The sequence below is a fragment of the Gopherus evgoodei genome, chromosome 3, assembly GCF_007399415.2.
Source record: "Gopherus evgoodei ecotype Sinaloan lineage chromosome 3, rGopEvg1_v1.p, whole genome shotgun sequence".
In the NCBI taxonomy this organism is placed as follows: Eukaryota; Metazoa; Chordata; order Testudines; family Testudinidae; genus Gopherus; species Gopherus evgoodei.
The window spans coordinates 107,554,392-107,581,685 of NC_044324.1; the positions used below are offsets into that span (position 1 = coordinate 107,554,392).

The 27,294-nt window shown below is 41.2% G+C and overlaps 1 protein-coding gene across 3 annotated transcripts in view; it reads right to left on the minus strand.

Annotated features, from left to right (window-relative positions):
- Positions 1–27,294, minus strand: part of ECHDC1 (ethylmalonyl-CoA decarboxylase 1) — a 90,888-nt gene that overhangs the window by 56,309 nt on the left and 7,285 nt on the right. The window lies entirely within an intron of this gene.

Genomic DNA, 27,294 nt, shown 5'->3' on the forward strand with positions numbered 1-27,294 from the left:
TGATACTTTGGCATTGAATATTACCTCAATGTTGATTTGAGTAATGTAAAGTTTGAATGGATGTTGCAGAGAAGAGACACAAAATGGCCAAATCATAAGGGACTTCAGTGAAAATGTGCATTTTTAATTCATTTTGGGTAGAATTTTTTTCTCATCTGAATAGATACCCCCAAAGCCTTTGTATTGTTAAAAAGCACCAGTTAGGTTTGGTGAGAACACTATAGAATTCCCTTAGGAAATTTTAAAGGGAACAGTAGAATCATGAAATAGCCCAGTCTCAAGTTGTAATAACCTCCAACAACCAAAGGGTTAATTCCTATTAATTCTGGTAGTAGAAAGGGTAATACTGCTGCAGTGGGCCTATGACCCCTTCTTTGTTTTCAGGGAGCCTTTCCCCTTCCATTCTGATGGTATTCTCTCTCCTCCACCCCCCGTTAATATATACTTAGCTACAGCATTAAGTTCTACATCTGTTTCTGGAAAACAGTTCTCCTGATTTAGAAATCTCCTGAGTGGGATGTGGCTTTCTGTAGGTCCTGCTAATGGGAAAGGGAATAAATAAATAGGACAGGATCTACGGCAAAGTGAGAGCTACGCCTAAGCAAAGAGATACTGAAAATTGCAAATCTCATGGTTTTCTAGGTAGCATATTGCCACCTAGCAGCAGTTAGGGTAAGTAGCACAAACCTGACCATTGCTTCATAAACAATACTCTGTGGTAGTCTGGTAGGTCCTGGTATTATTGTGTCACGTACAGAACTAGGTGGCAGATAATGGAATTAGGAATGGAGGAACATGGATAGAAATTAATGGCACTCCTGTTTTGGGAATTTAAGATATTGATGTATTTCAGGTTTAGAGTCCCTTGAGCAGGTTTGTATCTATTTTCCGTACATTGTATTATGACAAGAGAGAGACTCTAAAACAATAAAATCATCAGATAGGGCAGGATGAGGGTCTAACCTTAGTGTGTGTAGCTCTTCACTCATGCAAGTAGCCCCATTGATTTCAATACTCCCATCTTCTCCTTTTCACACTGCAAAACCAATACAATTATGGGAGTGAGGTCATCATCTCAATTAACTAAATTCCAACTGCAGGGCCAAATTCACCATCACTTACACCTGAGCATCTCCATTATTAGTGCTGATGGCATACCAGCCAGAAAGGACAAAGCTTGACTTTCAGATCCCAGGCGGGATTTGCAGGCTGCCAGTTAAAAACATTATTGAACTACAAAACACATGGAACTTTGTAATGCTATTCCTTGTAGTCACTTTTCAGAGTAGAACCTTATTTCACAAAGCAAGACAGTGGTAGATTCAGGCTTAGCTTCAGCGATTCCAAGACCAGAATTTGTCTAGATTCAACTTCCAGTCAATGGATCATATTTCACCTTTCGCTGCTAGATTGAAGAGCCCATTATTAAGTATTTGTTCCTCATGTAGATACCGACAGACTAATCAGGCCATCCTGTAATCTTCTCTTTATTAATCTAAATAGACTGAGTTCTTTGCATTTATCACTATTTGGCATGTTTTCTAACCCTTTAATCATTCTCATGCCTCTTCTCTGAACCCTGTCCAATTTCTCAACACCTTTCTTGAAGTGTAGGTACTGGATACAGTATTCCAGCAGTGGCTGCACAAGTGGCAAATACAGAAGTAAAATAACCTCTCTACTCCTATTTGGGATTTCCGTTTAAACATCTCAGGATCCCTTTTGGTCACAATGTCATATTGGAAGCTCATGTTCAGCTGATTTATCCACCACAACTCTCAAAAGTGCTTCCAAGGATAGAGTCCCCATGCTGTAAGTATGGCCTATGTTCTTTGTTTCTAGATGTATACGTTTACATTTAGCCATATTAAAATGCATATTGTTTGATAGTGCCCAGGTTACCAATCAATCCAGATTGCTCTCAGTGACCTGTCCTCCTCATTATTTTCCACTCCCTCAATTTCTGTGTCATCTGCAAACTTTCAGCGATGATCTCATATTTTCCAAGTCATAATGTTAAATAGGGCTGTCATGGTATAAACCTCCACTCTGAACCTTAGCGTCCAAAAGATGGGGTACCAGCATGAATTCCTCTAAGCTCAATTACCAGCTTCGTACTTGTAGCGCTGCCCTCAACCAGGAATTCCAGTGCCTGGTACACTCTGGTCCCCCCCAAAACCTTGCCCGGGGACCCCCAAGACCCAGTCCCTCTGGATCTTAACACAAGGAAAGTAAACCCTTTCCCTCTCCATTGCCTCTCCCAGACTTCCCCTCCCTGGGTTACCCTGGAAGATCACTGTGATTCAAACTCCTTGAATCTTAAAACAGAGAAGAAAATTCACCCTCCTTCTCTTTCCCCCTCCCAGACTCTCCCTGAGAGAGAAAGTAATCCTAACACAGAGAGAAAATTAACCTCTCTCTCCCCCTTCCCTCCTTTCTCCCCACCAATTCCCTGGTGGATCCAGACCCAGTCCCCTGGGGTCTCACCAGAATAAAAAAACAATCAGGTTCTTAAACAAGAAAAGCTTTTAATTAAAGAAAGAAAAAACAGTAAAAATTATCTTTGTAAATTTAAGATGGAATATGTTACAGGGTCTTTCAGCTATAGACACTGGGAATACCCTCCCAGCCTAAGTATACAAGTACAAATTAAAATCCTTTCAGCAAAATACACATTTTAACTCCTTCCAGCCAAATACACATTTGCAAATAAAGAAAACAAACATAAGCCTAACTCACCTTATCTACCTTGTACTCACTATTCTGGACATATAAGAGACTGTATCAAAGAGATTGGAGAGAAACCTGGTTGCACGTCTGGTCCCTCTGAGCCCCCAGAGTGAACAACAACCAAAAACTAACAGCACACACAAAAACTTCCCTCCTTCAAGATTTGAAAGTATCCTGTCCCCTGATTGGTCCTCTGGTCAGGTGACAGCCAGGGTCACTGAACTTGTTAACCCTTTACAGTCAAAAGAGACATGAAGTACTCCTGTTCTATTAACCCTTAACTATTTGTTTATGACAAGGGCAAAGAACCAATCCCTGCAGGAGCCCACTGTGAATACACCCACGCAATGAGGATTCAACATTTAGAATGACATTTTAAGATGTCTTAGATCTCAGGAATTTCTGGAGTCCAGTCACATTACCATATTCGGTTCACTAGGGATGACACTGACTGTCATCACTCTGTATGGAAATATATTGAGCACATTAAAATACATACAAACGTATACACCAAGTTTGTGTCTCCTGCATCTCATTCCTCCTTCCTCACTTCTTCTGTGTTCTACAAAACTTTCAGGGAAAAAAGTGCACCCCACCTTTCTCTTCAAGAGCATTAGAACCACACAGAAATAGGCCAAGTGATAATCATGCATCACTTTGCTCCATTGCATAAATGTCACTTTTTAATTAAAAGCATTCCCTGAAAATAGGCCATTAATTAGGGCAAGTACAGATCCTCTTTATGCATTCTGGCCAACCAGTAAATAAGATCATAACTGCTGCAGACATTCCTGCATCAATAACAATGTCGATTCATTTGCAATTTTTGATTTGTCTGATTTTTTTTTTCTAAATTGCACATAAAAAACACAATTGAAAAAAGCTAACACATTCTGTAACTCACCAAAGACATTGTTCTGTCATTTAACGGTAAAGGGTACTTAAAATAAATAAGTTACCCTGGAAATATAAAAAACATCGTTACAATAGAGAACACTTTAATATCAGATCCAGATGTTCATAGAAATTATATAACCTTAGTAAAAATGAACAAACACTGCATGTTACAGCCCTAATCCAGCAAACACTTAATGAAGTGTGTTACTTTACTTACAAGTAGCTCCACTCAAGATAATAGGACTACTTTTGTGAGTAACATAGCCCATAGACTTAAGCATTTACAGTGTCAGGGATATAGAGTACGAAATGCTCTCCCTTTGAAATCTTCATGAGCCTCAATTATTTATTAAGGGGTGCACATGCATTGACAGAAGATCCAGATGCTCCAGACTACAGTTATATAAAGCTCCTACCACCTACCCATCCTCTCTTGCTCTCTTTGGTCCTGATTCAGCAAAACACTTAAGCACATAAATAGTCCTATTGATTCTGGTGGAATTTAAGCATATACTTACGTGCTTTTGGAATCAAGGCCCTTCTGCCTGCTAAATGTTCTTCCTTCATACCCCATTCCTTTCCTGGTAGCTTATTAAATATTTTTAATGAGCAGTTATTACAGTTATCTGTATGTTGTTTTAGGTCCCAATCCCCAATGGGGTCCATCTGGGGTAGGCTCATTGTAGGTGTGGGGCCTTGGTGATCTGGAGCTCTACAAAACATTACCAGTGCTATAGCATTTGCATGAACAATATTAAAACACATGAACAAAAATAAAATGTATTTTACAATAAGAGCTTTTAGCATATGGATCTCCTCTTCTACGACTAATTTTGAGTGGAACCCTTAAAGTTTTATATCAGCTGTTGCAGAGAAGAACATCTCAGACATTCTCATATCTAATGTCAACACCTTCAAAAGACGACTACAAGAGCTTAAATTCATAACTTTGTTAGATACAAAAAATCATGGGCTTAATAAAGACATGGAATTTGTACTTTATTACAACAATCTGTAATCCTCTAGCTCTCATTTTTTTGTGTGATGACTGCAGATGTGTGAATAGGCACTTCATCTTGAATGGTCTCTTATAATATGTTAACTACTTATGCTAAACGATCTGTTCCACCTTGTATGTAGCTATGACACTCTTGAGTGCCTTTCCCTGACCTGAAGAAGAGCTTGGTGTAGCTCAAAAAGCTTGTCTCTCTCACCAGGGGAAGTTGGTCCAATAAAAGGTATTACCTCACCCACCTTGTCACTCTAATATCTGAGGACCCACACGGCTACATGTCTAATGTAAGCGTTTTTAATAAATGATATGTTGTAACTTCTAGAAAGGTCACTAGATGGCATATGACTGAATTATATGAATGTGCTAGTTGCTTGGGATGCAGCAGGAAAGTGTTTACATTAATACTAAGAACTGAGGCATTTTCATACAGCTTTATTGTGCTAGCCTACTCCCCTGCCAGGTTCAGAAATTCCAGGTAAAATGGTAAAAGAAAAAATTCCATGATACTGAGATGGTCGCTAACAGTGACAAAACTGAAAAATCCCTTAACATATCCCCTTCGTTTTCTACCTCTTTGGTGTTCTATGTTCCTTTCTTTTCTGCTCACTGTTATTTTGTTTCTATTATCTCCATAGTTTCAAATTTTATAAAAAGGAAACAATGTCAACAGGCTCTTATGAAACAAGTAACATTGTTAGCTTCATCGTTCTTCTTGTTTGGCCCCTGCAATTGAACAAGATGTTTTCACGATATACCGACATGCCAACTCTCATGAATTAATCGTGAGAGATGCGATTTCTAAGTAAAATAAAGCCTGACTTATGATTGCACGATAGAACTCTCAAATGTCAGGATTTTTTTTTTCAGACGCAGCTGACCCTGGGGCTGACAGCAGGAGCCAGAGCTACCTGGGGCTGACCACGGAGCCCTTCCATGCATGGTGGGCTGACAGTGGGATCCCTGGGCAACAAGAGTAGAGACTCCCACTGTCAGCCAGTCCCAGTTGGCTGGAATTCCCACTGTCAGCCACAGCTCTGGGGCAGCCGGGGCTCTCACTGCCAGCCTTGGAAGTGGGAGAGAGGACCCCACTGCAGCCCCTCTGGGTTTGCAGAGGGTGAAGAACCCTCAGGAGCAGAGGTGAGGCTGGGCGAGCTGAACTACAGTCTGGGGGTTGCAGGGTGGCTGAAGTGAGTATGGTGGGAGCTGACGCAGGGAGCGGGGGTTGTATTGATGGTGGGTTCTGAGCAGACAGGGTGAGTGCTGGGGGGGTGAACTGAGGGTGGTGGGGGTTGATGGGGTGGGGGGCTGAACTGATGGGGGGCTGAATTGAGGGGGATTAGGTGGGGACAGAAATGATGAGGGACAAAATTCATTGCTGGGCAGGAGACAGGTAGATGTGGAAGTGAGAGCTCCTACAGCAAGGGTCAAAATCACCTTACCCAGTACATCTGGGAGAGTGGGTGGGGGAGTTCAGAAATCAAGAGACTGACCTAAAAAACACAATATCAACTTTTAAAAAAAATCTCATGATCTTTGATCTCCTGAAGTTGGCAATACTGTATATATCATTTGATATACATGTTGCTTCATTTTTTGAAAAGAAGTAGGCCTGGATCCTCACTTGGTGTAAATCAGCAAAGCTCCATGGACTGTTGTAGCCCTCTCTTTGTGACTTCAATGGAGTGACACCAGTTTACACCAGCTGAGGATTTGGCTCCAAGCTTATCATGCAGTAGTTTTTATGTAGAAGCCCAGTGTTTGGAAATGTTGTAGTATTAAAAGGAGCATGCTGTTAATAGGAATAGGTTTAACTGTCCCTATGGTATAGAGTTAAAAAATGTTTTTAATACTATTAAAGAATTGCTGACATCCCAGGAAATACTTTCTAAAAGGTTTTATTTAGAGACAAATCAGTGTAGGCATATTTGCTGTATTTTCCTACCCTGTTGTTGGTTTTGCACGAGAAAACAAATTGGTTATTAATTATCCTGGTTATTCGTATTAAAACTCAATAACATTAAAATATTTTTGTTTAGGAATTAATCTGCTCCTGCAATTTGTTCCTCAAATGAAATTATAATCCTATAGGTCTGTGACTTCCAAACTGGTTACTATGATTATGATGTCACAACTTTCAGTGTCTGTAGCTGTGAAATAAAACCAAGAGCAGAAGGCCTTTGTAGCTAGAACAAACCTTTTTTCCTGTGAGTGCCATTCATATATAAGTAGATTATACTTTTATTTCTCTTGCTGTCCTGTGTCTCATTGTTGTGTGAGGGATAACAAATGGATGACTGATATACAAAATCAAATGGAACTTTTGGAGGTAGACGCTCCAAGATGAAACAGTAAGTAAAGAGGATTACAACTAGATCCTGTACCTGTGAGGTTTTTCTGGGCATTCTGATTCTGTTTGATAACAACAGTCCAAGCATATATAATCTAATTGTGGTATATGTAACTGGTTGGTCTTCCCTTATCACTGTCACAAAAGCACTGCTGCATCAACTGAATAATTCACACTGTGGGCCAAAGTGAGCCCTAGCATAAGCAGGTGCCACACAGAGGGTTGCTCTTACTTATGTCAAGGGTGATTTTGGCTCTGCATTTGAATGGCCTTTCCCAGGGCTTTATCATGGACTCCATCTCAAAACACTGCTAGCCTAGGGATGGCAGCTAGCAGCACAGCGGACAGATATAGCATAAACATATTTGCGCAGATTACCATGTTGCTTTAACACATCTAGCCATAAATTCTCAAAACAGACGTAAACAAAATAGAATTTAACAGGGTCATTTAAGAACTGCATCCAGACTCACTGCGCAATGTCTCTCTGATTCTAAGGTAACACTTATTTCACACTATCAAACCGAGAAAGCAATTTTCACAAGCTTCTTACAACTCTGTGGAGGTGAACAAATAATTCACACTGAATAATGCATCCAGTTAATTTAACTTATTTTTCTACTCATGGAAAATCTGTGAGCAGATTGCAATTTCCATTAATTTATTCATCATTTTAGAGATTTGATGGAGAGGGGTCGGGCAAAGTTTTTTCTACAAGTTCTCTTTTTTATCCAACATGTGTTGGTTCATTGTGGTTGGTCAGATAAATTACAGTGTTGTTTCTGCTGCTTGATTGCGTGAGCATACCAGGGATTCTGACATGAGTGCTTCTAATTGCAAATTTGAAGTTTGGGGGGCAGATCCTCCTTTGGTGTAAATCCACATGAAGCCAACGGAGCTATGCCAGTTTACACCAGCTGAGGATCTGGTTCTGAGCTTTTGATGACGTTTATACCAATAAGACTAGAATACATAAATGTTCACAGAGAGTGAATAGAAGGATTTTTCCCAAGGGGAGAGCACAACTAAATCAAATTCATTTAAAATGTGCCTTATTTTCTCCTTCTGTAATATGGCGCTAATGCTACTGACCTCCTTTGTAAAGTGCTTTGAGGAAAAGCACTATATAAGAGATAGGTATTGTTAAAACTAAAATCGGAGTAGATATTCATGGAATATATTTGCATTGATACAGCTCTGTGCCTCAGGCATGTCATGCTGTGCTGAACTCGTTCTTTTCTTGTTCAAGCAGGAATAGGTAGGTGGGAGCTTAATCAAATTTTCCGTAAGAAAACTGCAAACTAAAACATGCTTAAATGCATCTTAATCCAAACCATGTGCAGATACACAGCTTGGGTTACACTGATAGAAGCTAGGCTGTGGCCCCCTAGGGGTAGAAATCTGCCCGGAGTCTGGAACACCAACGGCCTGAACATCCTGCTTGGCCAAAAACCTCAAATGAGCCTACAAAGTGGCAGAGACTGGGTGGGGCACCTGGGAGGTAATATGAATCACCCTATTTCACATCAGCATCCACTAGCAGGGCTCCTATCCATGAGCGTGAGATAGCTGCATGACTGGAAGCTGGTGGGCAGTTTCGCCAGCCAGGGATTGGAAATAAAGCTCCAAGCCTCAGTACTTTTAAGGCCCTTTCCCCGGGGCTTGTTTAATATCTACCAAACAACAACAAAAAACGAAATCAAATCAACTGAAAAACAACCAGGCAATGCTTCGCCACAGACTTTCCTTGCTCCAACCACCCCTTAGCCTCCCTTTGTGCCAGCTTCCCCTTCCTTTTATACTCTGCCTTCAAGCAGCCATGAGACCAGCTGGGGCCTGTTAACCCTTTACAGGCTGCAGTGCCTTTATCTTGTCATACTGGCCTTGAGGGGTGATTAGAATGGTGTTTAATAAAGGTTGCTGAAGTTCCCATTCACACTGAACTGTAATGTTTAATTAAGGCTTTGTAACAGACTAGGAGAAAAGAAGGTTTTATAACCCTGGCTGCCATAGTACTATCAGTCCCAATGGTTTAAAAATCATGGGGCAGGCCCCCGAGTCAGGAGATTATGTTAGACATAATAAATCTTGAATGCTTTTTATTTCTCTTCTGGTTTTTGAGCCCAGAGGTCATACTCAGGGCATTTTCAAGCTTTTCTCTGCAATAGAAACTTATTTTTTAAAATGAAAGCTGAGATTCTCACATAACTAGATGGCAGAAGCTGGGGCTTTCAGGCAAAGCAAAAGGAAATATTAGGAGCCATGTGACAAATTTGCAAAAAATGTCAACTCTGCGTAGTAGTAAACCTGTAAGAAATACACTCATAAGTTCAAAGGAGGCTGCAAAAAGGAGGTTTCACTAAGCCTCGCTAAAGTAGAAGCTGGCGATCCTGCTCACTTCTGCCCGGAACAACTATTATTACTATTTTTTACACTAGCGTCTCCATCAGACAGCTTATTCCATTGCTTATAGAGTTTACAGGTGTTCTCCATACGAGTATATGGCCAGCCAGGGTTACAAACAAAAATCTTCTTCTTTCCTGGTCTGTTAAAGAAACATAGCAGTTTAAAAACAACATTTTAAGAACTCTTAATGAGAAAACATATTAAAGGGGGAAACCAAAGCTAACACAAAGCCAACCTCTTTCACATATTAATGGACAGTTTTTGCCACTTGAGTTCCATGATGTGGCAATGTGTTTTGGAGGGGCTTATTCACATCCCCGGGTACTTTGGGATTCATTTCCATATCCAAGCTTTGTAGCTTAGAGGCATCTGTCGCTTACAGCTATTTGTATCCAAGGGCAGCACCGAGACTTTTTGCTACAAAGTCATTTCTATAATGTATTTGACTTGCACCATTTCTGGAATAAGCAGCTCCTTCTAGCATTGATCCACCACACAGAAGACCAGCATACAATTGTTACATAGCTGTTGCCTATGAGCGGGATGTGCTCATGGAGGAGTTTTATGGTTGTAACATTTGTCCAAGACATTCAGAACTGTCTCTCTGAACTCCTGCCATGCTTTAGCAGATTTTATGGTTCACATGACACGCCTGCACTTGACCTCTCTTTGCCTGGGAAGTACAGCTGCACTGTTCGGGCTGCAACGTGGAAGCAGTGAGTTTTTCATCCCTGAAGAGTAATAACATTTTTTTTTCCAAGGAACTCTTTCTTTGTTCTTTCCATATATAGTAAAGCCAAGGAAGAACAGGAGCAAGAAACATTAATAATAATGGCAAGTTTATGTAGTGAAGGCAGAAGGTAAGTGTCAGAAGAGCAAAGAAAAAAAAAGGAGGAGGAGTGGGGGATGAAAGCGAATTGCTGTGCTGTGCTGTGCAGACAGTGCTTGTTTCAGCCTGGCCAAATGAGATATTCCAATCCATTTGCCACTGTTTTTGACAAATCATCAGTTTGGATCCATGGCAAAAAAAGGAATCCTAAGGTTTGCAGTGGCTGAATCTGTGTGCCCAAGCACATCTTTACAGCTTAATAATATCATTGTCATCTATCAATGCCAATTTCTCATTGGGATGACTGTTTGAATTAGGTCAGTAATTAAGACACTAACGTAAGAAAACCAAAATGAACCTACCTAGCATGTCACATTTCTTCTCAAAATGCCTAGAGGACACAATAGGATGTGATCACTGATAAAAATATAACAGAAATGTGGACCAGCTGTGCCTTTGTATGTTTCTTCCTGAGAGTGACACATTTTGATAGTGGTGAGTCCCCTGTCCCATTTAGGCCAGCTCCAGGATAGAAGTGAAAGACTTACAGTGTTCAAGAATCATCTTAGATTTAGTTATAGATAGACTTAAAAAGCATCCACTTAGTTAATAAGAACAGCAGTATTGTGGCACCTTAGAGACTAACAAATTTATTTCAGCATAAGCTTTCATGGGCTACGGCTCACTTCTTCGGATGCACAGAATAGAACACACAGTTAGTTAATGTTACTGATTATGTCCTTTATGTGCCATCCTGCCATGCTAAGGAAAATGAGTTGAGAAGGCTCAGTTTGATGCCAGAGCCTCTCAGATCATATAAACAAGATGATTCATTGCTAAATGCACCATGTAGTCTCATCTTAGACACAGCCTAAATCTTATCTGGCATGGAGACTGCATTACCCCTCAGCTTCAGAGAGAGACCACTCTACAGCAATTGCAGACAGTGTGGGAAAGCTACCAGTGCGACTGCCCACACTTTAGCTAGGCAAGAAACAGAGAGCACCTCAGATTCCACTAGTGCCAGTAGTTGAATCATTGTGATAATAAATATTTGGTTACTTTTTAAAAAAAAGGAGGAATTGCCTGATGGCTCAATATTTCTTGCAGAACAATAATAATTATTAATAAATAATAATAAATGTTAATGTATGGCACCTGAAAGTCTCTGATCAATGCCTTAACAAAACATAACGGAAACATAAATTACATACAGCAACAAGCCCAAACATATGTCCAAAGGGGAAATAAAGAAACTGGAAACCCAGGTATCCATACAACAGTAAACGCACAAAGTAAAATATTACATTAGGTGATACCCTCAGATGGTGTATATTGATACAACTGAAGCCCATGGAGCTATGCTGATATACAGCAGAATCTAGGCCAGTGCACACAAAACAGACACATTGTAAGAGGGAAATAACAAAATCTTACATGGAAAGAAGTCAGAGGTTTACACTGCTATACACTTCAACAGATGCAGACCCTTGATGGAAAAGGCCCTGCCTCCCATTCTCTTCTCTCCAGATTATACTGTGGGATTTCCATCGAGTTCAGTTGTCAGGACAATTAGGATAACAGCAATTTCCTCAGGCAGACTAGTTCTATACTACTTAAGGCTTCAATACTAGTTGAAAAGCCTCATTGAACACATAGGCAGCCAGTCCAAGTGGTGAAGCTTGGCCAGCACTGACTCATGGGTGAAATCTCTTGAAAAGTTGCACTGCTGCATTCAGCACTAGCTGCTATCTACAAGTGACTTGACATGATTATGGTGTATCAGTATCTTCATGGGGAGAAAATATTGGGGCAATAAAATGTTCTTCACTCTGCCAGATAAAATCAGAACAAGAACCTATGGCTGAAAGCTGAAGTCAGACAAATTCAATTTAGAAATAAGGCATATATTTTTAATAGTGAGGGTGATAAATCACTGGAACAAACTCCCAAGGAAGTAGTGGATTCTCCATCTCTTGATGTCTTCTGAGCAAGTCTGGATACCTTTCTGGAAGATATGCTTTAGCCAAGTGCAAGTTATTGGACTCAGTACAATGCTATCTAGATGAAATTCTGTGACCGGGAATATGCAGGAGCTCAGACAAGACGATTTAGTGGTCTCTTCCGGCCTTAAAATTTATGAATTTGTGAGTGCTTTCCAAGGGCAAGCCCAAATAGAGCACATTACAGTAGTCCAGCCTAGAGGCCAAAAGGCACATATCTCTGTAACATATTGTGAGTCTAGGAGAAAAAGCAGGTACTTCTGAACATTTCAGTGCAAGCATGTGCGTGTGCACATGTGACTAGAGTTACTTTTAATGAAACCTAAGTCAATAAGCATTGTCTTAAGTTGGCAAGGGCAAATCCCATCAACAGATAAAGCAGCCACCAAACAAGTGAGAATCATCCAATATTTCTCTGCAGTCAACAGTAATACAGGATAGTATCTCTCACCTGTCAAATCTGAGCTTTAGTTGGCTGTTCCTGACTCACTCCTGCAGTCACAGTCAGGCAGCTGGACAGCAAAGCATTAAGTCAGCATAATTGGATTGGTCTGGGTGTAATCATCAGACTGCTGATAGCTCAGTCCATACTCAGAGGGATCTCAGATGCCATCCAATAGAAGATCCATTAAATGGTCTTTATTTCTGTTTTGGGGGAATGTTTCTTGTGTATTGTCCCAACAGTGCCCAAAAACTAGTTCATGGCCAGTTATTTCCAGTATGCACTATGCTGGAAAGGAGACCAACCCATTAAATAACCTGGGGGTACAAAGATGCTGTAGACTTACATAATGCAGCAATGGCTACTTTGAGTCTCCATGTGAAGAGGAATGGTAGAGACAATCCAAACAGTATCTGATAGTTTTACGATGAGTTTGCTCTAAAATTAGCCTTCCCTCAGCACACCAATTATGCAGGTGTTTTGGAATACCTTGCGGGAGGGGAGATAATAATTAGGAAGATAATATGTCTGTAAAGCTCACAGTGCCAAACTAGAATATGTACTCCACTTAGTGCTTATAACAGTGCTTTACTTTTCCAAGGTACTGTTCTTGGGAGGTAAGCGAAAGATATTCAGGCAGAAGGAGAAGTATAAATTCGAAGTTAACAACCACGAAAGCATTTTATTGATGCTCCATTACTTCAGATACATAGTTAACTCCTAGTTTCATTTGTCTTGCCTTTGGCATTGAGTAGGATGATATTATGCAGCAATACCTGTGACAGGGCTGAGCAACAAACATTGCTAAAGTTCAGGCATGTTCAGAGGAGAGAGTTTGTGCACAGACCCATATCCACAAATAGCTTCTGAATTGAAGCCCTGTTGTGCACATGATGAAACTTTTGTATTCTCCTTTCTGGTGTTCTGTAAAACCAATATGGAATCTATGTTATTAACTGTTACAGTATTCATGATGCCTGCAGTTACACAAAGCAGATTGTCTCTGTCCATCATAATACTGTGTAACAATAATCTTTACCTTCTCAGCACTGGTAACCCCAAACATTCATAACTCATGACTGAGACCTCAAAAATCATGAGATTGGCTTGAAAATAATAAATGCCAGGTTCTTTGTGTTTGCCTTTTGGTTTCTGAGCCTTTAGAGTACATGTTTTCAAGTTTTAGTCTGCAACCCTAAGGGCTAGAAAATTACTTAAAAAGAAAATAGAAATCTGAGCTTCTGACTTTAATCACATGATTGCAGGAGCTGAGGTTTTATGGAAAACACCAAATATCACAAGCCGTGTTAAAATTGCAACAGCTGGCAACATGCCCTTCTTAGAAGATGAGAAAGGAAAAAATCTATAAATCAGCACAAGCACATCAGATGCAGTTTAGATGTTTACTGTTAGAATGAGAACTGGAATTCAGGGAAACCATTGTTCCTTATTGAAATAAAATAACAAATTTAACAGACACAGGAAAGGGACAGAAAGAAGGTGTACGGTTCTTTCCACGATTGGAATTATCAACACCTTAATGTCTCAGGAATTCACTTGCATAATTTACTTGTATAATATTTACTGTTTCTTGATGACCCTCCATGCCCAGCAGTTACACACACATGACATTTTGATATAATATGATACTGTGGTAACTTACAGGCAAAGCACTATAAATCAATTCTGAAGAACTTGGCAACTAATTCAAGGAGGCCAAATCAAACATTCTTTGAGCAACCAAATCTTGCAAAGAAGTCAGTGGGGATTTTGGGCGAGTAAGGATTGGGCCCAAGATGCATCATGTCCAGGATTCCAATGCTGATATATTCAGGTTCACAGACTGAAGGCTTTTTACCTGCCAAGATCCGAGTTCAAGGTTCTGTTGATTATTTCACTCATAACCTGAAACTGTAAGACAGCAGGATCACTGTAACTGCTTCGGATGCGATATGCTATTATGGCTGGAGAAACACAGATCTCTGAATTCTGTGCTTTTAGCTGGGAAATGAATGACAATCTTAGTTTCAAACATTAAAAATCTATTTATTTGTAATTTTAGGCTAAGAATCGTCCAAGCTGTCTAATGCAGTGCCCCCCTACACACAGTAGTAATTGAATCTATCTGGGTCCCTCAGGAGCCACAGTTGGAAGCTGTGGCTGGGAGTCGGGGGCCAAGCGGCGGCCATAGCCAGGGGCCGAGTCGTGGTTGATATCTGGGGCTGGGAGAGGAGCTGTGGTCAGGGCCGGGAGCTGAGGGCCCAGACTGGGGCAGAAGCAGATCTGGGGGCAGAATGGGGCTGAGTGGTGCTTCCTCCCTGTCTCCCATTGAGGCTGGCCCAGGTCCCTGAATGTTCCTCTATGCCCCAGGGCATCCAAACCCAAGCCTCAAAGTCTGTACAGGTATATTCTGTTCAGGACTTGAGACCTCCAGCAATGCAAAGCAGTTGTACACTGAGCCTAGGGTTTATAGCTCCTGTGTGTGGGTGGTGCAGTTCCAAGTGGCTGCAAGCATACTGGTGAATCTGAACAAAGAATTAATCAGATATTCTAGGTCTGTGTGGGCATCCAAGGAAAGAGTGAAAAAGTCTTACTGTGAGAAAGGATCTGTGCGAGAGCTTCAGTGGCAGAGATTGCAGGGAGTTTGCTCAGCATAAAGTCAGCAGTTACTATTATCACTGTACCTATACAGGGGAATATTCTATTCCCTCCCATACAGTCACCATGAAAATCAAATGTGAAGCTGCTACCCTTCTCCCTTGGAAGGCCCGAAGTGAAAAACAAAAGTGCTGGTGTGGTGCACTAGAGTCAGCTCGCAAGGAGGCTTGGGGGCAGCCTATGGAACAGACAGCAAAGAGCTGTTGAAGCCTTTTTCATACTATTAGAAGCAGACATGGTTCTGGGGCCTTAATCCTTAAAACGGGAGGAAACGAGGTGGGATGTGTTCCCTGCTATGCTAACAATATGAAGTGAAAGCTGCATAGTGGGGAGACACCAGCTCATCAGATCATCACTCTAGCTAGATAAAAGATTTCACAAAGACATTACAGAGAGGTTAAGTGCTTCTCTTTTCGGTGCAAAGTGTTAAATAATTGGTATGTCTATTGTGTACCACCTCTGATGGCTATTATGCCACCATGACAGCTGCACTCTGATATGACAAGGTCACCGAAGTGTCACTGAATAGCACTTTGGGGCTTGGAGAAGTGCTGGGAGTGAAATAAGAACCAGAGCTGCCAAACAGAACCACAGCAACATGATACAAGAACATTCCCTCTCCAGTCCAGGAAGTCTGTTTCCTTTTTGATCAGCTACCCAAAAAAGCTCAAACAAATATAGAAAGGGCATGATGTGAGACACTGATATTAAACAGTGATGACAAATACTGAGAAATAAAATTGTGTGTCATACCAATTTATGACGTCAGGCCACCACAGGAAAAAGAAGTGGAAAAAAAAGCATTTTTTAAGAATTGTGTTTGGGTAACCACATAAAATGAACTACACCAAATTACAAACTGAAAGCACTTGCCGCTCCTCTGAAATCACAATCTCCCTAATCTTTCCAGGCTCTCTCTAATGACCGATGAATAATGCAGCCATTGTCACTACAGGTGCAAGTTAGAGGATGAACAAACTCCCACCAGACATTCTATCTTCATTTCATTGACAGCGTATCAAATGTCAGCGCCCCAGCTGAGCCACACTGAAGCCATTTAAATGAATGACATGGGAAATGGGTATATCAGGATGTTAAAAAGAGTGCATCTACCCTAAGGGACAAAATGCAGCAGTTATTTGCTGTGCTCATTGAGGGCTGAATGGAACTAAATGGCCTGTATGGGAGCACAAGGAGGCGAGGTGTCTCAAGAAACCAAAATGGCCTCTGGGAATTCTGCTGCACCACCACTTTGGAGCCACAAGTCCTAGGGCTTGCTAGTACACATTGGGGTTTTAGCCATTGGCAAAGCTACACCATGGAGCCTCTTTTTACAGTCTTCACCAGGGCATCCCCCTAGTGTAGATACTCTGCCACTGGTGTAAAAAATATAACTTGCACCATTTTCAAACTCCAGTGTAGCTTTGCTGATATAAACTCACCCCCAGAGTATACAAGCAGCCCACCATGGTAGCATTTAATTTCAGAAAGGAGAACTACACAAAAATGAAGAAGTTAGTTAAACAGAAATTAAAAGGTACAAAGTCAAAAGTGAAATCCCTGCAAGCTACACAGGAACTTTTTAAAGACACCACAAAAGAGGATCAACTTAAATGTATACCCCACATTTAAAAATACAGTAAGAGAACCAAATAAGTGTCATTGTGGCTAAACAAAAAAGTACAAGAAGCTGTGAGTGGCAAAAAGGCATCCTTTAAACAGTGGAAGTTAAATCGTAGTGAGGAAAATAGAAAGGCACATAAACTCCGGCAAATGTAAAAATATAATTAGGAAGGCCAAATTTTTTTTGAAGAACAGCTAGCCAAAAACTCAAAAAGTAATAGCAACATTTTTTTTAAAGTACATCAGAAAGTGGAAGCCTGCTAAACAACCAGTGGGGCCACTGGACGATCAAGATGCTAAAGGTGCACTCAAGGACGATAATGCCATTGCAGAGAAACTAAATGAATTCTTTGCATCGGCCTTCACAGTTGAGGATGTGAGGGAGATTCCCAAACCCCAAACTGCTCTTTTTAGGTGACAAATCTGATGAACTGTTCCAGACTGAGGTGTGTTTAGAGGAAATTTTGGAACAAATTGATAAACTAAACAGTAATAAGTCAGCAGTACCAGATGGCATTCACCTAAGAGTTCTGAAGGAACTTGAATGTGAAATTGCAGAACTACTAACTGTGGTGTGTAACCCATCACCTAAATCAGCTTCTGTACCAGATGACTGGAGGATAGCTAATGTGATGCCAAGTTTTAAAAAAGGCTTCAGAGGTGATCCTGACAATTGTGGGCCAGTTAACTTCAGTAAAGGGCAAAATGGTGAAATTATAGTAAAGAACAGAATCATCAGACTTGTGTTTGAACATGATTTGTTGGGGGAAGAGTCAACATGGTTTTTGCAAAGGGAAATTATGCCTCACCAATCTACTAAAATTCTTTGAGAGGGTCACCAAGCATGTGGAAAAGTGATCCAGTGAATATAGTATACTTGGATTTTCAGAAAGCCTTTGACAACATATTCATAAATGATCTGGAAAAAACTACACAAGATAGTTAAGTCCAAAGCAGATTGTGAAGAGTTACAAAGGTATCTCACAAAACTGGGTGATGGGCAACAAAATGGTAGATGAAATTCAATGTTAATAAATGCAAAGTAATGCACATTGGAAAACATAATCCCAACTATACATATAAAGTAATGGCTTCTAAATTAGCTATTACCACTCAAGAAAGAGATATTGAAGTCATTGTGGATAGGTCTCTGAAAACATCCACTCAACGTGCAGCAGCAGTCAAAAAAGCTAGCAGAATGTTGGGAATCATTAAGAAAGGGATAGATAATAAGACAGAAAATATCGTATTGCCTCTGTATAAATCCATGGTATGTCGACATCTTGAATACCTCATGAGATGGGGTCACCCCATCTCAAAAAAGATATATTGGAATTGGAAAAGATACAGAAAAGGGCAACAAAAATGATTATAGGATATGAAAGAGCTTTCGTATGAGGAGAGATTAAAAAGACTGGGACTTTTCAGCTTGGAAAAGAGACGATTAAGGTGGGATGTGATAGAGGTCTATAAAATCATGACAGCATGGAGAAAGTAAATAAGGAAGTGTTATTTACTCCTCATAACACAAGAACTAGGGGTCATCAAATGAAATTAGCAGGCAGCAGATTTTAAAAAAGCAAAAGGAAGTCTTTCTTCACACAGCGCACCGTCAACCTGTGGAACTCTTTGCCAGATAATGTTGTGAAGGCCAAGACTATAACAGGGTTCAAAAAAGAACTAGCCAAATTCATGAAGGATAGGTCCATCAATGGCTTTTAGCCAGGATGGGCAGGGATAGTGACCGTAGCCTCTGTTTGCCAGAAGCTGGGAATGGGCGACAGGGAATGGATCACTAGATGATTACCTGTTCTGTTCATTCCCTCTGGGGCACCAGGCATTGGCCACTGTTGGAAGACAGGATACTGGGCTAAATGGACCCTTGGTCTGACCCAATATGGCCATTCTTATGTTCTAAACATCCGTGTTCTGCCTCCAGTGCTACATGCATGCATTTTATAGTAGCTGAGGATCCCTATATCTGTATATGTCATGAATGGATTTGCATTTTTAGGAATCTCAAAATATGGATGCTGAAGGTATCACAATCATGATTTTGCTGGAGATGCCATGACAGAGGAGTAACAGATTATTTGCATTAGGGCATTCCTATACAACCATTTTGTTTGCTAAAATTCAGTCAGATCAAAATGCTATTGCTCAGTATATTCTTTGACCAAAAATGGGAATGGGGAGGAAGGGAAAGACTGAGATAAGGGTCTGTTTGGATCAAAGGAAAAGTCATTCAAATTCTCAAGTTTCACAGAGTTTTATATCAAGATGAGGGAAACTGATAATTTTTGTGTGATTTCAGTGCAAAACCGTAAATCTACCTGAGTTCACTCAAAAAACAGGCCGAGGCATAGGTTTACTCTTTGAGAACTGATTAGAGTTTACCGTTTGTGCCAATTCATACAACTAAGTAGGTTTGTGCCAAGTTTTGGTACAGCTCCAGTTTGGACAATTATTCCATTGATTTTGATGGCAGATCAGTGTAAAGAGACAGAACAGGGGTGACATAGGGGTCTAATGACAAAATCTTAGTAAAGGTTTCCACAGTCTCATAGGGACTGATTCTCATTTAAATTAACGTCCCTTTACACTTATGTAGCAGTGTAAAGGGCCATGGTGTAAGTGAGCATTAGACTCACAAATTTCAAGATCTTAAAAAAAAAAACAGTAGCAGAGTTTGGTTATTAAAGAAAGCTTTTCTGAGTGCTAGCATAAAATTCAGCAGTAAAATATTAATGCTGTGATGATTTCCTTTTTAAAAAAGTTCATCAGCCAAATCCAAGACTGCATAATAGTGTAGCTAGAATAACAACTATGCAATCCATTAGCTGCAAATGCTGTGTATGCTTTTGTTATTATGTTGTTGGTTTGATAAAAATATGTATTTGCATGAAACTGTAATTTGGGTGCTCTTGGATAGCTGAGCAGTTCAATTCAGTCAAAGTAATGAAATGCTGTGAGCAAAATTACTTTGAAATAACCCAATACATTCCCAAACTCCTGTGAGATGCTGATAGAATGGTTTGAATGCAGAGGCAGAAAAAATAAGCAGCACTGAATTTAAGGTGATAGGAAATGAATAGGCTATTGGAGCCTAAATGGGCAAGACAATCTGAAATGTTTCTCATCTCAGTAGGTAACTAGAGTCGAGTTAATACTGCAAAAAATATCCATGAGTATTTGCTTGAATTTAAAAATGGATTAACTCCAACCATGCTCCTGCTACTTTAGGGTTCACTTTCCAAGAGCATTCACCTGATGGAGTTTTACTTGCAAGAATACTTCTGAAAAGAGAATGTAAGCTTTCACCCTTTAGTGTTCATGCTGGAAGTGATATATGGGATGGGAGATGGCTTGGCACAACACCGGGACAAGACTCTCAAAAGCCCCAGCAGAATCCTGAAACAGAGGCAATTAAACAAGCTGTACAAAGATCTGACCACTTTCGTCATGAAATTAAGGCAGAAATTCAGCTATGGCTTCCCCTGTCTGAAAAAGAGTACAGGGCCAGCTCCAGGCACCAGCTTATCAAGCAGGTGCTTGGGGCAGCAACTCCGGAGTGGGGTGGCACCTTCAGGTATTCGGCGGCAATTCAGCAGAGGGTCCCTCACTCCCACTCAGAGCGAAGGACCTCCTGCTGAATTGCTACAGATCGCGATTGCGGCTTTTTTTTTTTTTTTTTGGCTGCTTGGGGCAGCAAAACCCCTGGAGCCAGCCCTGAAAAGGTGTAACCTGTGGGCTGGAATCACAGGCCTGTCAGAGCAGCACTTTCTACTATCTTCCTCTCCCCACGATCCTGAGGGCTGTGGGAGGAGCTCCTGGCACTGGTCAGAGCAGCCTCAGGGCTGCTCTAACTTGCACTAAGAATCTTCAGTGAGCCACTCCAGGGCTGCCCAGAGGATTCAGGGGGCCTGGGGCAAAGCGGGGGAGCTGCGATGCTTGTACTCACTCAGCGGCGGTCCGGGTCTTCGGTGGTATTTTGGCGGTGGGGGACCCTTCAGTCTCTCTGCCGTCTTTGGCAGCACTGAAGGGCCCTCCGCCGCTGAAATGCCATGGAAGACCCGGAGCAACTGAAGGGCCCCCTGCTGCCAAAATGCCACTGAAGACCCAGACCACCGCCAGGCCAGGGCTTGCAGGGCATTTTGGTGGCGGGGGGCCCTTCAGTCATTCCACGTGTTTGGCAGCACTGAAGGGCCCCCTGCCGTCGAAATGCCACCGAAGACCCAGAGTGACTGAAGGACCCCCTGCTGCTGAAATGCCACTGAAGACTCAGATCACTGCTGGGCCAGGGCTTGCGGGGTGTTTCGGTGGCGGGGGGCCCTTCAGTCGCTCCGCGTCTTCGACAGCACTGAAGGGCCCCCCGCCACCGAAATGTTGGCCAAAGACCCAGACCGCCGCTGGGCCAGGGCTCGCGGGGCCCCTGCTGGGCCTAGGGCAAATTGCCCCACTTGTCCCCCCACCCTGGGCAGCCCTGAGCCACTCCTCCAATCAGAACTGCTGAAGCACATTGTGCTCTGGTCCCACCATCTCCCATCCTTGACATGCCTCCTTGTCTCATGCCATCCCATCACACCCTTGATGCCAGCCAAGAATTCTTCCACACTAGGAGGACCAAAGACAATACCTAATTAAAAATGGAACAATTTACAGCTATGGCTGCACCTTGGTTTTAAAGCTGATACATGCCGGGGACTACCTTTTAGGACTTCACAAACAACAAATGACACACACACACACACCACATTTCTCTGCTCTGTAGTTGCAGTCATGGATTGCTGTATGGATATACCTGCTGCTGTATGTGTTAGTAAAACAAAAATGTCTCCATCTTACCACACGAAAGGGTGTATTTTTGAGACTAAGTTTCCTTGCGTCCAAGATTCCTAAAAGAGTTGGCTAAGGAGACCTTTAGCTTTCTAATGTTAATTTTTAATAAATCTTGAAATACTGAGGAAAGTCAAGAAGACTGGAAGAGTGCTACTGTTGTGCCAATATTCTGAAAGGGCAAGAACCATGACCCAGGTAACTATAGGATGGTTAACCTGACATCAATGTCAGGTAAAATAATGGACAAGCTGATATATGATCAACTGATAAAGAATGAAAAGGGCAGGAATATAATTAATGCCAGCAAAGATAGCTTTATGGAAAATAGGTCTTGTCAAATAAACCTGGTTTCATTCTTTCATGATATTATACATTTGGTTGATAAAGGTAACTGTGTAGTTATAATATACTTAGACTTTTGTAAGGCATTTGATTTAATACCACCCGACATTCTGATTAGAAAATGAACACTATACAATGTCAATAAAGCATATGTTAAATGCATTAAGAATTGGCTAACTTATAGTTCTCAAAAAGTTGTGAGTCAATGGGAACTAGTCACTGAATGGCAGGTGAAGGGGTTTCTAGTACAATCCTGCAGGGCTCAGTCCTAGGCCCAACACTGTTCAACATTTTCATTAATGATCTGGAAATAAATATTAGAATGGCTACTGATAAAATTTGAGGATAATACAAAGATTAGCAGAGTGGTAAATAATGATCTGGATCACTTCGTAAGCTGAGCTTTAATACAGCCAAATACAAAGTTATACATGTAGGCACAAGGAATATAGGTCATGCCTACAGAATGAAAAGTAGTGACTCTGAAAAGGATTTAGAGATACCTGTGGACAAACAATTGAGCTCCCATCACACAGTGCAATACTGTGGCAAAAAGACCTAATGTGATCCTTGGATGTAAACATCGGAGTAGTGAGTAAGAGTACGGAGGTGATTTTACCTATATATATGACATTGGTGAGAGCAATACTGCAATACTGTGTCCAGTTCTGCCATGCACATTTTAAGAAAGATGTTGAAAAACTGGAGCAAATGCAGAAAAGAGCCACAGAAATGATTTGAGGCTGGAGAAAATGCCTTACAATGAGAGACATAAGGAGTTCATCTTTTTAGCTCATCCAAAAAGATTAAGAGGTGATTTGATCACAGAGTATATATACCTTCTTAAGGAGAAAATGCTGAATACTAAAGGGATCTTTAATCTAGCAGAGAAAGGCATAATAACAACCAGTGGTTGAAGCCAGACAAACTCAAGTTAGAATTGAGGTGCAGTTTTTAACAGTGAGGGTGATTAACTGTTGGAATAAACTATCAAGTGACTTTTTCTTGATATCTTCAGATTAAGACTCGATGCCACACTGGAAAATATGCTTTAAGCAAACTCTACTTATTGGGCTCAATACTGAGGAAACTGGGTGAAATTTAATGGCCTGTGTTTTTATGATCAAAAGGCCTCTTCTGGCCTTAAACTTATATGAATCTATTAAATAAATCTCAGGACTTTTACCAATAGCATTAGCAATAGTTGCACAGGAATCAGGTCCTGGGACAAATATTCAATCAGAACAAATGCTCGTCTTTGGCCTCTTTCAGTACATACAGAGTCATGTATGGACATATGTGGGGGTATATTCTGGGAACAAAATGAAATTTGTAGGCATGCTTGCATGTTCATAGAAACTGACCTGCTTGCCCTATATTCAGCATGGGAAGGCTATGAAGACTCTCCTCACTTTTAGCCATCAGTCCTTAAATATGAGTTATGAAATGGTTTTCAGCCTTAGGACACAATTGGTGCTGGCTGACCGTCTTTCAGTTCCGCAGCAAAAGGTTGCACTCGACTCCGTAAAAACATCTGCTTCTAACATTATTATTCATATATACTGGCATGATAAAGGTATCCCAAGAAGCCTATTATGTACTTTTTTGGAATTTAAATAAGTTTATAATTTAGATTGTCAAGAATAAGAAATGTGTGAGGGAGACAAAGAATGGGGAAAGAGACAAGGGAGAAAGAGGAGGAAGACAAAAGACATAAATTAAAGATATAGCCTCAAAATACACAGAGATTCTACTCAGGGGTCCTTGGGACATTGCATCATGGCTTGTTATAACACCATCATTCTCTGACGGATTTACAGCCTTATTAGGTATACCCAGAGGGAGACAGTGCACCTCATATGATGTATTTATATTTCTGTATGTCATAATATCACTAATACACCCTAGACAATTTGTTTCAGGGAGCTATTGTACTCTGAGTGGTTAATTCTACTTGGCATTTATCCATGTGCAGTATAATTCCAAATCACAAATGTCTGACTAGATAAATCACCTGATTTTAAATAGAGATGTCATTTACCATAGACAGGTTACATCTGTAAACTTTGTGTCTTTGTCTTGGCTGAGCTTTCAGTAGAACGAAGGAAGAGGCTTCAGAGTGATCTCATCCCTAAGTGAGAGAAAAGCACACAGAGAATGGCCCCAATAAGACCTAAGTAAAAGTGTCAGAAAATCTCAGGTGTGACCACCATGTACCTGGCTAGCAGGTATTGTCAGATACTGATGTTACCAGGTGACCAGGAGAAAATGGTTTTCATCATACTGCTGGGAGTTAGGAATCCTGGGAGGGTGGTGCCCAGACTTACCCCCATCCATCAAATCCTTTTAGGGGGGAGGAAATGGGGGAAAGCCTCTTCACTGCCCCACACACAGGTAAAGAGAAGGGGCCAGATCCTTAGTTGGTGCAAGTGATCGACTTCAAGGGAGATGGACCAATTTATACCAGCTGAGACTTTGGGCAGAGATATTCTGTGATAGTTTTAGAGGTCTTTAGATGTTTGTTGAATGTTGTTTAGGTTTGGCAGAGCTAGAGATGGATGAATGAAAGAGGAAACCTTAAAGTGTAGTATCAGCATGCTATAGAAAAGCCCTACATATTAGAGGAGCAAATTAGTGTGGCAGATAGAGGGGGCAGCTAGCATTATGGGGCAAAGGAGTAAAACATGGCATGAAGAGTGCTAAGGTGAGTAAGGAGCATGTGATTGTTTTGTGGAATGCCCATTGTAATATAAATGTTACCAAGAAAACGACGATGTAGCCATTAAGAGGAGAAAGGAGCAGTTTTAGGTATGAGGGAACATAAATACGCAGTAAAACTCCCAGAGCTCCTCCAAGCTAGGCCCATGTCCCCTGCCCACAGATGTGGCCTGTTTTATACATTTGCCCAGCAGAGCACACAAACATCTGTACTGCTCTCTGGAGGGGCTCATGACTCTGAGTGCCAGTTTCAGGGCAGACTGTCAAAAAAGCAGAGCAAAGACCCCAAACTGGAGGTATGTTCTATAACTAGATTTCACCAACCCAGTAACAAGTGTGAACTGCTGAAGCACTATAACAGTATTACCATGGAGTCACAGACAGTCCCCTTGGGCATTCCATTCTATCTTGCCACCTTGCAAGCTGGACTTGGTAATTGTTGGTTGCCACCTACCAAATATTACAAAAGATTCAGGTTGCTTCCAGTCCCAAGGGATCAGTCACTTATCCTAGGTCAATTTGTATCTCAGATTTCACACCAAAGACAACACTTGTAGCCAATCCTACAGTAAACCAACTAAGGATATATTAACTAGGAAAAAAGAAATGAGATAGTTATTTACAGGTTAAAGCAGGCAAACATGTATACACAAATGAGTTACACGTTATGGTCCCAAAATGTCACATACTTGTAGCAATCTGTCAGCACTGAATGTCTTTTAGGACTAACCCAGTTTGACCCTAAGGATCTCTGCTTCTGTTTCCTAGCACCAACCCTGAAAGAGTCCAAGCAGCAAAGAGAAGAAAAATATTCATGCCATCTATCTTATTTCCTTCTTCCAGAATTCAAGCTGATGGGACAAGCCCTTTGCTAATTGCCCGTGCAAAGGCTACGTGCAAAAGTCTTTGTAATGTGTTGTCCCACAGTGGCCCATTCAGTTTTGATAGTCCTTCCTGATGGGCAAGAGAAAATACTAATTCCTAAGAATTTAGCATTTAGCACTAGGCAAAGTTTTTTCTTGTTTGGTGAGTTATATTTTGGGGCTTACCAAATTCACGACCATGAAAAATGTGTCACAGACTGTGAAATCTGGTCTTGTGTGTACTTTTACCCTACACTATACAGATTTCAGGGGGGAGGCCAGCGTTTCTTAAACTGGGGGTCCTGACCCAAAAGAGAGTTGCAGGGGGCCACAAGATTATTTAAGGGAGATCATAGTATTGCCATCTTTACTTCTGCACTGACTTCAGAGCTGGGCAGCAGGAGAACAGCGGCGGTTGACTGGGTGCCCAGCTCTGAAGGAAGCAGCAGCACAGAAGTAAGGATGGCAATACCATACCATGGACCTTACTTCTACATTGCTGCTGGCCGTGGCTCTGCTTTCCAGCTGCCCAGATCCAAAGGCAGCACAGCAGTGCAGTAATAAGGGTAGCAGTACCTTACAACCCTCCCTCCCACAAGTCCTTTATGGGTCAGGACCCCTACAATTACAACACTGAAATTTTAGATTTAAATAGCTGAAATCATGAAATTTGCAATTTTTAAAATCCTATGACCATGAAATTGACCAAAATGGACCATGAATTTGGTAGGGCCCTGGTTATATAGTTCAGAACAAATGTTTTACAGCTATATAGGAAACACTTACATGTTATCTTATAGTATGAGATACAGACCTTATAAGTAGAATTAATACTTGTAGCAACTTACAAGCATTTCTCGAAGTCTAAACATATTGTTATAATTCCAATATCCATCTTAACCATACTAATGTACAGGAGAACTGGATTGGTTTCCAGGAATGAATTTGCCAGTGCTCGGCTGAGGCCTAAAGCCTTGGCAAGAGCTGGCACCTGGTCTGCCACCATCACACCTCCCTCGTCAAGAGAACTCTTTTCTTCAAGGTCATTTTCTTTAGACAAATTAAATGTCAGCTGCCCCTGATCTATATTAGAGAGACAAGGTGGGTGAGGTAATATCTTTTATTGGAGCAACTTCTATTTGTGAGAGAGAAACAAGCTTTCAAGCTCCACAGAGAGCTCTTCTTCAGGTCTAGGAAAGATACCAGGAATGTCACAGCTGAAAACAAGACCGACCAGATAGTTTAGCATAAATAGGGACCATTCAAGGTGAAGTGGTCCGTTGTCATAGGCCAAAAAGGGTGATTAGTGGGAAGCCCACTAATATATTTTGGTCTAATATATACTTGTTTGGCTTTTTTTCCCCATAATTTTTCCATGCCCCAAACAAATATGTTTACAGTCTTCCTGTTGACTGCAGGAATGAACTAGAGCAATATTCCCAGAGCTGTAATGAAAAACAAGCTAACATGGAAACCTGATTTTATCAGCATCCTGCCCCCCCACCCAGTTCCTTCCATCCTCATTTTAACCACACTCCCATTGCTTGTTCTTTCAAGGTGTATTACTCCCAATTCTAAAAAG